The sequence below is a fragment of the Nilaparvata lugens genome, chromosome X, assembly GCF_014356525.2.
Source record: "Nilaparvata lugens isolate BPH chromosome X, ASM1435652v1, whole genome shotgun sequence".
In the NCBI taxonomy this organism is placed as follows: domain Eukaryota; kingdom Metazoa; phylum Arthropoda; class Insecta; order Hemiptera; family Delphacidae; genus Nilaparvata; species Nilaparvata lugens.
Window position 1 is genome coordinate 90,347,335 of NC_052518.1, and position 15,132 is coordinate 90,362,466.

The following is a 15,132-nucleotide window of genomic DNA, read 5'->3' on the forward strand; positions in this document are numbered from 1 at the left end:
AATGCTTTGTGACAATCCAGAATACAGGTCACTAATAGATTCTAGAGAGTTTTTCAATCTATTCACAATACCTGAATAAATGAATATATTCTCTATTCATTAATGGACAAACTGTAGCGAGATGGACAAGTGCGAGCATAATCAGGCATACTGTTTAAGATAAGATAAGATAAGATTTTATTTGCCATAACAATATACAATCAGTACTTATAGACATAATAAAAAGGCACTACTGGTATAAGTGAAACTTCTTCGCCAGCAGTAAGTGTGATTCAAATGTACAAAATATTATAAGATGAATCAAAACCAAAAGTGGTTATATATCATACAAATCGAAACAGAACATCAAGAATGGAAGGTATTATAACAAACAGACGTTTCATACACGATGTACTAAATTTATTCCAAATTATCATTTCATACACTAAATATACTGAAATAGACTCAATATTAAATTTGGAACACTTTTCAATATTTTCAAAATTTGTTCACAGATTCATGACTTACATTTTCCTTTACAGACCAAGAAGAGAGTTTATTATTAAATAAGTCTAGAGAAAATTACTTATCTTCTTCATACATAATTGTAAAATTTTAGTTTTATTTACAATTGTTAGGTACAAGAGTTTTACAAGTCCTGGGGATTTCATTTTCAAGTGAACTTACATAATATTCAGGGCTTCCACTTTCAGTATCAGAATTTGGATTGAAAGTAATATTTCTCCAACATCAATACTTGTACCTGGCATGGATATAGGTCGGTTTCCTACGTTTCTAAATTGAGTTTTTCATTAACAAATCATCATTATCATACCAACTATATCCTGTACTACTACAATTAGGACTATGACTGTACAGCTATCCACAGATATATTGCCAACTTTTGAAGAAAACACTCTGCTAGTATCTGTTCTTGTACTATCCTCTTCAATTAAATTATTCTTCAGTCTTTTTTATGCCTTGTACCACAATGCTCTGGAGCATTTTTTGTTACATCCATGTCATAAAACTTTCTTATCAGTACCTAATGTGAAACAAACAATTATTTTCAACATTGCAGAACGAGATTCAAAAATGAATTTTGTTATAGATTAAATTAACATGAAAAAAGAGAACATGTGGCCTACAGAGGCCTATGTTTGGTTTACACCGGTTTCTCTTTAGTTTTCGAGTAAATAATTTATGTGTGAGCAAACTAATTCAACCATAGTAATATTAACTTTTACATCAAAATTCAACCCATCTTTTAATACAATAATATTCATTCAATTGGCATGCTATCAAATCATTCTACTGTATATTTATATCAGTGTAGCCTACTCACATCTTCATGGTTTTACTACTTAAATCAAAATTTACTATTTCTGAATTGTATGGAAACTAGCATGTGCTATATAGTGTGCTATACAATTAGAGAATAGAAAATAAGAATTATTACTTTTATTATAAGTACTACAGATTGCCAACAATTGACACGTTAATTCGTCGGTCTCGGCTGCCTAAAGAGTTATCTTCATATCACATACACACCCCTCCCATTAAACACGCACAAGAGAGATAATTGTTGGCATTATTGTAACACATTGAAGGTGATTATAATTAATTTTATTGTTAATAATGCGTTGGTCTACAGGTGAGCTCTGCGCCTGTATCTTTTTTGTTCTAGTTATTTAAAATTCAGCCCTATTGTCTTGAAACTTCATATAGCTGTCAGTTATAATGTTTTGAAGCTGTTCATGCCCCGGAAAGCACGTTTTGCGTCTCTGACATCAGATAGCACATACATACTGCAACAGTACACTATACCATCAACCGCTATTCACAGCTATTTTGCAAGATTCAATCCAGTTTTAGTGCTTTCATTGATGTTTATTGTTTCTAAGAGATACTCCATTGTTATTCCAACTTTTCCTGGAATTAAGGTGAAATGAAAGGATATTGTCAATTCCACATAATTTATTTGAGTCCAAACTAGTTTTGATGCACTTGGCACCATCATCAGTGTTCAGGCTGAGTCACCTTAATATGGAGAAATTCCACAACATCTCTGTGCCAAGTGTTAATTTTCCTGGAATTATGGGACTTGAAAATATTATGGGACTGCAAGTGAAAATATTGGTTAAAAGCAAGAAGTGAGCTACGCGCAATTATATTATAACCCTAACAATAATGGGTTAATAATTATTAATGACTGGTGAGCCCAACGGGCTAGTTTCAGTTTGTAAACATGTAGCCTAATTGATTCAAGAGTGGGCAGAAGCAGTCGGCTATTTCCGAACAACAAAATCATGTCCCATGAGGACAATGTAGGTTAAGATTCTACTGCACACCCACCTAACAAGCTGAAAAGTAAGCATATTGCTTACACTCATACCTCAAGAATGGATTGAACTATTTCCTTGAAAGTTCGTAGGACTCAACTATATGCTTTTACAGAGAGCATATGCTTTTCATAATTTCATTATTTCTTCAAGTTTTTCTTATTTTAGCTATTTAAACATGAATTTGCTATTTTGGAAAAGAAGCATCGAGAAACGAATTTGAAAATACAGTGACCTTTAGAATAACAACACAAATCTAAATCCGTTTGAATTTTGTTCAAATTCCTAATAGTTTTGCAATAAACTGAGTCGTTAAATTGCAAATTTGAACCAAAAATGAACCGTTACATTGCCAACCTAGTTTGAGGGTTATTCTCCAGAGAGCTCTACTGTTGAAACATAACCCCCACCACCTACTACTTACATACTAAGACTGCCCAGCAGTGTATCAATGAATGAATTGAATGAATGACCACAAGAAAGAGTGGGAATGGGAGGGGAATAGATGAGAAGTCTGTTACACTCTCTCTGTCTCTCAATTCCAGCTAGCTTTTGCCATATCCATGCCATGTGTGACTTATTAGTTCGTTGAAACGTGACAGTGACAGTTCATCCAGTCATTTGTGATAAGTTACTATGGGTTTTCATTTATAGAAACGTTTTGCCTTGTTTATTCTAGACAATCCTTGTTAGTGAATAATACTTTTTCTATTCTATTCCTATTGACTTCGAATTACGTGAAATGTTATAAAAATGTTGAAGTGCATGCGACCAAATTATTTATCATAAAAAATGGACGAAACGCCAAAGCCTCATCAAAGTAGCTGACGCTTTAGACACAAAAGTGGACGCAGATTGAAACTTAGCGCGAAACCGCTTAAACGAAGAGGAACAGCGTTAATTCAATACTGGGCTTCCAAAAGGTAAGCTAATATTTGATACACATCCATAATTTCCTTCATCAAGAACCATAACAATCAATATATCTCCATTTGTAATTTGAGTAATAAAGCTTCATTTTTCATTGTTCATTGCACCGGTAAGGGCATTTGTGCAGAGAGAAAAAGAGAAAGAAACGAGTGAGAGCGAGGAGGAGAATGAGAAGATTTAGAACGGAAAGAGTGAGGAGAAGTGGATGGAAAAGAGGGAGAAGAAGAATAAGGGGAAAAGAAGGAGGAGAAGGTGAAGGAGGAATGAGAAAAAGATTAAAAAGAAGGAGGAGAAGGTGAAGAAGGAGGAATAGGAGAAGAAAGAGGAGAAGGTGAAGAAGGAGAACAAGAAGAAGGAGAACAAGAAGAAGTTAGGCTTATTATTTCTCAAAATTCACGTAATATTGTTTGAAGACCAAAATATTTTATCGTCTTATCTGTCTCAACTTCCGCTGAAATATATATTTAAAATACATAGAAATATATTTTCAATTACTTCTTTTATATTATTTTTTTATTATTAATAATACTTTTTTAGATTAATTTTTCCATTTTAAAACAAGTAATGAGTTTGTACTTCTCGCACACATTTTGTGTTTGAGAAAACTCACAAAGAAAAGTTTTCTTCTGATATTTATAAATTTGAAGTTGTAGGGTATAATAGTAGCTTCAGTTTCTAGTGTAATAGTAGTTCTAGTAACAGTATAGTGTATTTCATTTTATTTGTATATTTATTTATTATTGATTTATTGTTAATGCAAGTTTGATTTATTGTAAACTGTAGCCTATGTATATTGCTATAATGCTAAAAATTCGATTTAGATTTGACTTGAATTGTACAATTGATTGTAGATTACAAAACTAATAATTTTTTCAATGTATTATTTTAGGGAAATAAATTTTATTTGAATTTGAATTTGTTTTTTTTTCAATTCAGAACCTGACAAGAACTTAGCTTATTTTTAAATTTACAAATGCCTGTTATGAAAGATTTTTCGTTACTTGCTCATTTACAAGGCCAAGAGTCATCAATATAAATAATTATTTTTGTATAACAGATTTATACATACTGTATAACAGTTATAGGCCTACTGATATAATAGAGAATCTAGCAATGATTTTGTTCAAATTGGTGTGAAATAGGTTGGAATGTTGCATTTCAAGATACGAGCAGCACTCATGAGAATAGCTTTGTCCCTTTTCTAGCATTCAATAACGTAGTAGCCAAATATACTTTGTCGTGTCTTGGTTGGAACGTGACTCATTGTTCCAGAACCAGAAATCATGAATGGAGACAGAGGTTTTTGTCATTTCTTTCTCCCTCCTTTTTGTTGCTCACTTGTAGCAATGGTCAATTGGTGGGGGAGACACTTCTAGACTTCCAATATGTCTTTACTCCTCCAAACGAACTCTCTCCAGTGCTGAATCTGTCATAGTGGGAAGTGGCGGAACTAAAATACGAAATTTCAGAGGTGTACAGTAGAATCTTAATATTTAATAAATAGCGCCGTTATTTATGGACATTTATTCATGGATCTCCGGCAGCTGAGAAAATAGCTTTCATAGTATTTTTTGTATGAAGTTGATTTAAATATGTCGAAAAGTTTTGGGGGGTCCCAGGGGATGAAATTTCCAGATTTGGAGGTTTTCCTGTAGCCTCCAGTGTGCCCTCTTAGTACTGATTTTAAGGAAGGTTTTTCCAGACAAAAAGCTGTGTTGGCTATGATTTTTTTTTCATTTGCAGCTTCAATATAATATGGATAGATAGATGCAGCTTTAATATAGGCCTAATATAGATTATTCGTTCTAAATCGGGCACTATAGCCTACCGTACGCCTGGAAACTGATAGAACACTGGACAATTTTAAATTCTTTGAACGTTTAGTTTCTAACAAAAATATTAGTAATGCCAGATCATAGATTCCCGAAAATAAGTTAAAAGAGGTTGGATAGCCCAAATTACAAGCGAGAGCAGAGGACTGTCGATAAATTTAAAGAGCAAAATATTGAATGATAATATGCTAGAATAACGAGGGCAATAATTAATAGATTGAATGTAGTAAGTAATATTCTCAGCATTAAATTTATACCAGAAGTGACTTATTTGGTTACTCACCAGCACATAGTTTTCTTCAAATACTAAATACCAACTTAATCCAGGAATTGGAATTAGGTTTGTGGCAGAAGAAGACGGAGTCGGGAAAAGGTGTTGGCCTCTCTTGTACATCTGCTACCCCTATCTGATGTATGTTAATTCTGGCATCAATTTAATTACTGCTCAGTCCGAAAATTGCTTGGAAGATAACTTTACTATATTGACTATTACTTTAAACTGCTGTACAATTCAAAGTCCGATCGCACTAGTTGAATATTTCAATTTATATATTCACAAATAACAAGGAAAAACTGTACTTTTCCCCAACTTGGGACAGTTAATATATTGATAATAATTCTAACACAACGACGAACATGTAAAATTGAATTTCAACGGCAACAATCGAAAAAAACAGCAACAATCCTGAACCGAACCGACAACCTCAACTGATGATTATGCGATAGAATAATCTAAATACTAACTTATCTGCTAGGGCACAGCAGCTGCCGGCCTCGCCATTACAACTACCGCTAGACTTAAAACTAATTTAAACTAGACTTAATCTAAATACGCTAAAGGGCGTCACCATTCCCGCCACCCTGAACCGTAGTTTTCAGCCACAACTTTGGCCAAAACTAGACAAAACAAAACAAACCGAAAGAAAATTAAGACAACAAAAGAAAAAATGCTAACACAACAAAACGAACAATAATTCTTATCCTAAGAATTATTGTGTGGGCAATGGAAACAATTTGGTGGCAGGACGTTTGAAATGACCAGTAGCTAAACGTACTACTGCCACACATATGACACCATCGGCTCCAGGAAACACTTCCTCAATGATTCCTAGAGGCCACTTCAATGGGGGTAGATTAGGCTGATCCACTATCACAACCGTTCCAACAGTGAGAGGAGGTGATGACTTGGACCACTTTCCACGTACTTGTAATTCATGGAGATACTCCTTTCTCCACCTATTCCAAAACGATTGAACAAGCTGGTCGATGAGTTCGTAATGAGTGAGACGATTGACGGGAATATCGGTCACATCCTTCATTGGAAAAGCCGTCAACAGTGTCAGCTACAAAAAATGAGCCGGAGTTAATGTGAGAGGTTCGTTCGGATCCTCACTCAAAGGGCACAACGGCCGAGAGTTCAACACCGCCTCCACTTGAACCAACACAGTATTCATCTCCTCATAGGTCAATAGTTGATCGCCAATCACTTTTATCAAATGCGACTTGACCGATTTTATGTTGGCCTCCCAAATTCCACCGAAATTTGGGGAAGCAGCGGGAATGAATTTCCAATCCACTTGATAATCAGCCAGCTCATTAGTAATTGTATTTTGAAATTCCAACGAATCCAATAATTTCGCTAACTGTACCAGCTGTGCATGCACACCAACAAAATTTGTACCATTATCGGAATAAATTACACGGCAAGGTCCGTGTCGAGATAAAAATAGGCGAAATGCTGAAAGAAACATCAGTGTAGATAAGTCAGAAACCAATTCTATGTGCACAGCCTTTGTTGACATACAAACAAATAGACAAATGTATGCTTTGAGGATGAGTGGATTTCTGCATTGAGCCATTGTGATGCGTACAGGCCCACTGTAATCAACACCACACTGTCCAAACGGTTTACTCTGGAGTACCCTGCATGCAGGCAAATCACCCATTTTGGGAGGTGTTACGCTAGGCCGACATCGGAAACACCTATTGCATTTTTGAATACGACTCTGAATGACCACACAAGCAGAAAATATCCAGAACCTCTGTCTTATTAACGACATTAATAGACGAGGACCAGCATGACAATTTTTTTGATGATAATGATCGACAAGAAGGGTGATGAAAGGATCACTCTTAGGCAAGACAATAGGGTGACAGCTGTCAAAATCCATGTCTGAGTTCGGCAAACAACCACCAACTCGAATTAACTCCTTGTCTATAAATGGTGACAAATGCTGAAATTTGGGGGCACAATCTTTACCCTTTTTTAGTTGAACGAGCTCATGTGAAAAATGAATTCTCTGTACGACTCTACACAAATATCTCTCCGCTGCATCGAATTCCAGTTCACCTGCTTTTGGCAATATTTGCACTGCCTTCAATACTAGTATCATGATACGAAGCAAACGTTGATAGTCAGAGCATTTCTCAATCAAATTATATATTACATTATCTGAAACACTTTCAGATTGAACAACCGTGACAACATTTGAAGATTTCATTTCAGGTGGACACTCTATTTCTTCAATTTCAAATTTTACAGGCCAGTGATTTTCCTCCATAGTCAACCAGTGGGGTCCTGTCCACCATGTCTCGTGATTAATGAGATCCATTGGTTTAAGACCACGCAATAAACAATCGGCGGGATTTTTCTTCCTGTGATTTCAAATAGATCACAGCTCCATAGCCAGACTGACTTGCATCGCAAAAACAAATTAATGTAATCTTGGAACCAACAAATACTCCTAAGTGACAAGGAATGGACAAATTCAACAAAGATTGAAATTCTGTTTGACATATCTCCCACTGAGATGAAATAGAATCAGGCGGTTTTTCATCCTAATCTGAACCAATATGCCATAATTCTTTTATAAGACATTTCAAAAACAATGTGAGAGGAGCCACTAGTCCTAGAGGATCATAGATTCGCACCACAGCGGATAATATATTCTGTTTTGTGGCAATAGAGTGACCCTGTGAGACGAAAAAACGAAACGAATCGGAAAATGGTTGCCACTCTATACCTAATATGGCTAATGAATTTTCGATATTGAATTCTTTGGACAACAAGGACCTTTCACTATCATTGAGACATGTCATCAGCTCCTCCGAATTCGACGCAAACTTAGTCAATTCAAATCCACCAGCTTTAAACAGCTCTTTGGCCTGACTACACAATTTTTTCGTGTCACTTACAGAAGGGACAGACGTTACCAAATTGTCCATGAACATATCTGTAGGAATAGGAATGCGAGCTTTAGCTTCCGGAAAATTATCGCTTTCCCTCTCAACCAACTCATGGATAGTTCTCAAAGCCAAGTACGGAGAGGAAGTGATACCAAATATGACACAATTTATTTCATAGGTTTCAACAGGATCGTCTACCGAAAATCTCCATAACACCTGCTGAAATTCATGACAAGATTCACTCACAAATATTTGACGATACATCTGTTTCAAATCACCTGTCACTCCAATTTATTGCAAAAAGACAAAAATTCAATAGCAACACGAAAATGTTTGTCTGTAACTTCTGACCAGCATGGAGAATCGAATTCAATGACAAACCAGTTGTAGTTTTAGCGCTTGCATCATAATTTATTTTCACAATCCAACTCGGCAGGTCTAAGATCATTCCCCGATTTAGGACAATCTTCAACCTCCCAAAACCTCTGTACTAGGTCATTAAAAGGTGGACTAGAGACGAGCAAACAATTATTGAATTGCTTATTTTGTGACGAGTTCAAAACTGGGGCTCGACCCATAACAATAAAACCAGTTTACTGTCAACTAATTTGACTGAACCTACCTCTTGATGAGATTGGTAATTATTGATAAGATTGGGAAAGAATTTGGCACCCAAAATACCATCCAATTTTCCAGGGATGAAAAATTTATCATCCACCAATTTCAATGATTTCAAGTAGGACAACTTACATCAACTTCACGAGATGGTAATCTGTCAAGTATTTTTTCAACTACCAATGCATCAACAGCAAACGAAAATGTAGTGTCAGCGTGAGAACGAATTGTGAACGACGCTCGACCTTGAACCTTACTTGATTGACCGCCAAACCCAGTGACAGTTGAATAGACAGGTTTAATATACAAGCCTAGCTGACAACATGCACGAGATGTTACAAAATTCTTCTCACTACCAGAGTCGATAAGAAATCGCAGGGGACATTCTTGCCCTCTCTTATTTCTGATCAGAACGATAGCAGTAGACAATAAAACAATAGTTTTATCATTTTCAGACTCATTGTTTACCAATTTAGTACTACAACAACTAACACCACTCTCTTCAGATTGATTTTTGAAATCGAAATGCAACAACGTATGATGTGAATTTTTGCATTGAGTACAGGAAGCATTGCTTTTACACTCACGAGCTGAGTGACCTCCCACTAAACATTTTAGACAATAAGACTTCTCTTTTATGAGACGAAATCTATTCCATGGCAAGAGTTTCAAAAATGACTCACAATCTGTCAACTTATGTTTACTCCCCTTACAGCTTATACAATGAGATTTTCCCCGACTATCACTAGGAATTTTATCTCCTGACTGAATTGGGAAATTCTTAGAGTTTGATGAGCCCTTTAACGCTTTTCCACTATGAAAACTATCACCCTTATTTTTATCAATCGAAAATGATCAAACTTGTTTTTCAATGAAACTTACAAAGTCTTTATAAGTGGGCTCCTCTTTATCTCTATGAGATGATTCAAATTCTCTACGAGTTACAGTATCAAGAATTCTCAAACCAAAATGTAAGAATATAGCATTGTCAAGCCCATTATTTTTCAATCTTTTTACAGCAGTAACAGAGTTACAAAATCGGTCTAATACCGAAGTCAAACCTTCTCTGCTTTCTACTTTAAGCCCTTTGAATTGAAAAATCTCATCGAAATAGGTTTCCAACTGAGCTCTTGGATTATTATAGCGATTAACTAAAGCATTCCAAATAAAACTATAGTTTGCAGCTACGATAGGGAGATGCCTACAAATATTGGATGCTTCACCTGTAAGTTTTGATGTTAAATATTGAATTTTTTGTTGGTCAGACAATGCTTTATTTTCATGAACGAGATTTTTGAATAACTCATAAAAGACAGCCCATTCGGACTGACGACCACTAAATTTTGCTAACTAAATTTTCGGTAATAGTAATTCATTTGACACAGTAGTAGGTGAGGTTGTCGGTGCCGATTGCACTTTGACAGTAGGCACTGAATTAATTTTTTGAAGAAGTTCAGCTGTTTCATATATTTTCGCTACCATAACCAAGTAACTGTCATTGAATGCTGGATTGAATTGATCATTCAAACTTAATTCGAATTCATTGATAAGAAGTTCAGTTTTTTCATATTCAATAACAGTATTTGGAATCAATCTATGCAATGTGAGGAATTGACTAGCAACTTTTTTATTAGTTCCTACATACTTAACTAAATCATAACATCTTTGAACTCTTGAAAATAGCTGAGTTAATTTTGCTTTATTTATTTGCAATGATACCTCAGTTGGCGAAGCCAGCTTCGGCTCATCAGAAGCAGTTTCCATTGTAATTCAATTTAATTTTTCAATAGAATAGAAAACGATTCGATGAACAAGTTATTATTACAACTGGACAAAACAGATAACTTATCTGAAACAAAGAAGTCCATTGTATTGCGATAATGCGATAAGCATTGCTTGAACGCAAGGCTAGCAACTATGCTCAATGAAAGAAGTCGACAATCGCTGACATGCAGCTTTCTCTAACAAGAAAATAATTGTACAATACGGACTTAGAATTGTAACGCAAAATAATTCTAGCATGAAAAAAATACAAATTTGAAACAAATTGGGTTCATATCCGGTCCAACAGGAAGAGCAGAGGACTGTCGATAAAATTAAAGAGCAAAATATTGAATGATAATATGCTAGAATAACGAGGGCAATAATTAATAGATTGAATGTAGTAAGTAATATTTTCAGCATTAAATTTATACCAGAAGTGACTTATTTGGTTACTCACCAGCACATAGTTTTCTTCAAATACTAAATACTTAATCCAGGAATTGGAATTAGGTTTGTGGCAGGACAAGATGGAGTCGGGAAAAGGTGTTGGCCTCTCTTGTACATCTGCTACCCCTATCCGATGTATGTTAATTCTGGCATCAATTTAATTACTGCTCAGTCCGAAAATTGCTTGGAAGATAACTTTACTATATTGACTATTACTTTACACTGCTGTACAATTCAAAGTCCGATCGCACTAGTTGAATATTTCAATTTATATATTCACAAATAACAAGGAAAAACTGTACTTTTCCCCAACTTGGGACAGCTAATATATTGATAATAATTTTAACACAACGACGAACATGTAAAATTGAATTTCAACGGCAACAATCGAAAAAAACAGCAACGATCCTGTTTTTTCACCATCCGATCCAAACCGACAACCTCAACTGACGATTATGCGATAGAATAATCTAAATACTAACTTATCCGCTAGGCCGCAGCAGCTGCCGGCTTCACCACTACAACTACCGCTAGACTTAAAACTAATTTAAACTAGACTTAATCTAAATACGCTAAAGGGCGTCACCAGAGGTAGTCTAACTGTCTAAGTAAGTGATCTCTAGTAACTAGCTTAATGAAATCTAAATACTATTTCAGTGTGTAATGAAATAGACCTATGCTACCCTTGCACGTTAGGTTTTATTGGTCATAATAAGTTCTTAGATAGGTAGTGTGAGTTTCGAATATGAATTTAAAATATCTGATACAAGAGAATAAGAATATGATGATTCAATGTAGATATAGCCTAACCACATGCTGTACAAAGTTTTGTGAGAAAACTTTTTTTAGAATTGGCATTTCATAACTTAGTACGGTAGCGTAGTCAGGAATTTGTAATGATTTTGTGATGGGGGTGAACTATTAATACTATCTGAATATTTCACAATAAAATGAGACTTTAAAAAACATTAATAATTATAGACCTACCAATTATTTTGAAATCATTTGCAATGACACTTGGGGGTTAAAACAAATGTTTTCAATCAAGTAAGGTAGATGTAGATGAAATATTAGGACAGTTTAGCCTAAATCTCAATATTATTTTAATTCATTGGTATATTACAATTATATTATAAGAACAATAATCGCTTGACGTACCTCTCTATATTGAGCCAACCACAACTTCAAAACAGGAAAGCGATACAATTTTACAAAATAAATGGAATTTTCACTAGCAAAGGCTATGGCTATTTGGCTATAAAGCTATAATGGCTAACTGAATTCAACGGAAACTTGGAAACAGAAGTAAGTTTAGATTAGAACCAACAAAAACAAAACAGACAATTGAACAGACCATGGAGGATCGTGGACGTGGAGACGAAACAATAGGATATCGCATTGGTACACTCTGTCGCCACTTTTTTCCCGCACTAGCCATCTTGGATTGACCATAATTCAAATTATGTCATTCCAATTTATGTATTTTCTCATCATTATTTATGAATGATTAAGCATTATCAAAAGCAAATGCATTATCAATGGCTCTGGTTGAAAAAGTATTTGGACAAAATTGATATTACCAATGTTATTATTAATATACCTATAAAACTTGAATACCACTGACTTCTCACTGATAAGGATTTGTGGAAAACAACTGTAGGCTACCATATGGATTGCAGTGATTGGGATATATATAGTGAGGTTTATTTTATAATGGCAGTATATAAAGATAGAAGAATAGCAATGCCAATTCTCTGTATTAATTAATTATATTTCTATATTGTCATAAACATAATTGGCATTGCTGTGGACCTAGAAAAGGATAGTACCACCGACTTTGTTGAATGATAGACAACGATAGCAATACCAAAGTTGATCAAATACTGTCATAATAATGTGGACCTCACTATAGTGAGGTCCACATTACAATGTAGTCCAGTCAATGGTCGTTTTTCAGAAAACAGCCCTAAAAGAATTTTTCTCGATGGTTCTATATGTGTTTTGGGGCACTGAATTTGAATCTAAGATTTGCTGACACTTCAGAGGGCGGCTTCACCCCCAAAACCCTCAAAATTTCAGACTTTTTTCAATTTTTCCATTTTATCTCGTGAACCCTGAGTTTCTCAAGAAAAATCATTCCTAACAAAATTGGAGAGAATAAGATTTCCAATAAATTGAGTGGTCGCGCAGGATTCTACCATTTTTGGTTCTGGAGCTACGAATTTTCAAAAAAAGGGTATTTTCTAAGGGGTTTTTAAAATTATGCAAACCTACCACTTCTGCCCTATACATCATTGATATTTTTCTAGTATAGATAAAAAACCACACATCACGTGAAAGAACAATTCATTATGTCAGATTTCGCACTATGCACTGTGTTTCTGTCCCAACTTGTTGCGTTAGTGTGTTATTCACTTTGTCATTAGCTCACTTCCACTGTGTCTTTTGTAGTTCACAAATTCCATCAGCTTTGGTCATATTATATTCCTACATTAGTTTTATTGTATATTTTGTCATAGTTTTATATTATTTTGGAGTATTCCTATTGTGTCTAGATGTTTTTTACTTACACTTTTTGCATCAATGTGTTGTCGTTCAATGTGGGTTCTTGCAAACCTCTTTCCTTTTTCCTTCATCAACCAAAATGGCGTAATGTATCAGACCAGCATTTTTCTTCTCCTCATCTTTCGTTGCATTCAATTAAATATTTTCTAATTCTCAGTATCAAATTCTTTTATCTGGAAAGAAGCTAAAATCGCTCCTATTTATAAATCAAGCAAAGAAAATGAGATTAGTAATTTTAGGTCTGTAGCCATTAGTGGAGCTAAGTCATCAGTTTCAAACAACATTCAGTTTCAAGATTATTGGTTTTTTGAAAAGGTTCTTGAAAGTGTTTGAGCAATTAAAGTCTTGTATAATAGTTTAATTATTTTTTTAATTGAATATCACTGTTATTAGTACTAGGACAAACGATAAGTTTATTTCTATCCTAAATAATTACTTCAACTCATTTTACAAGAAGAGTCTTGTAATAGATTCTCCTTGTTGTAAATTAGCTCATTCATAATAACTGCACTAAATAGATATGTTAATTTTTTCCACTTTCACTAAGCACTCCTGATGGTTTACACCAGATCTGTTGGCTTCTTCCTTTCCAATCTCCTCATTAATGTTGAGTTGTCCAAAAGCTGGATTGCCTCAACATTTTGGTGGTGATGTAGAGCCTCTTCATAGGTCCTTGCTGTTTTTACAATCATCTCCTTGACTGTCTCCACCTGAAGGTCTTTATGAAGGTCGGCGTTCCTGATGAAATATGGAGCATTGACATCATTTTGAAGAAACTTGTTTTGGAATCGTTGGATGATGCCAATATTGCTCTCTGCTGTACAGCCCCACAGTTGTGCACCATACAACCAGACAGGCCTCAGAATTTGTCTGTATTGTAGGTTGATAATCTTGAATTTCTTCATATCAACCAATACATTCTACTGTACTTGTGGTTGAGCTCATCCAACTTTTTCTTAACATGGTTTTTCCACCGAAGCTGGGTATCCAGAGTAATGCCAACATATTTTGCCTCGTTTGCATATGGTATCACTGATGGTTGCTGATTCTGACTGGTATGCAATGATGCGGTCTGTTTGCAAAGGTCTATTTTCTTATTTTTACTCTTACATGAGCTGTTTGTGAGCATTATTATATTGATTTGTTTTTCATGAGTCAAAGACACTGGGTATGGTACTGTCCAGGTACTTCACAAAAATTTATTACTCACCACGTTGAAAGCTTTTTCTATTTTACCAATTGATTATCTCAAAACAATGTTGCATTGATAATTGACAATATTATAATGTGAACTTACAAACTGTAGGCTACCATACCTATTATAAGGTACCTAATATAGGTAAGTGTTGAAGCTGAGCAGTAGCTTGGTTTACAATTTTATCACTACCTAGTAACAAATTCTCCTTGATATCATGAACTCTCTATAATGAATATTAATATTGTCTTAAAAAAATACCGATCCTAGTGGCTTA

The 15,132-nt window shown here is 34.9% G+C and overlaps 1 protein-coding gene across 13 annotated transcripts in view; it reads right to left on the reverse strand.

The window, feature by feature from the left end:
• The window catches only part of LOC120354818, a 76,490-nt gene extending 64,012 nt beyond the window's left edge, over positions 1–12,478 (reverse strand). For 8 of the 13 annotated variants that reach the window (XR_005573216.1, XR_005573213.1, XR_005573210.1 and 5 more), the window contains exon 1: positions 5,367–9,197. The gene's annotated coding sequence lies outside the window, so the exon portion shown is untranslated. Of the gene's footprint in view, positions 1–5,366; positions 9,198–11,105; positions 11,953–12,253 lie in introns of those variants that run through there. The other 5 variants (XR_005573217.1, XR_005573219.1, XR_005573220.1 and 2 more) reach the window with 5 other exon arrangements.
• Positions 12,479–15,132: the final 2,654 nt, after the last annotated feature.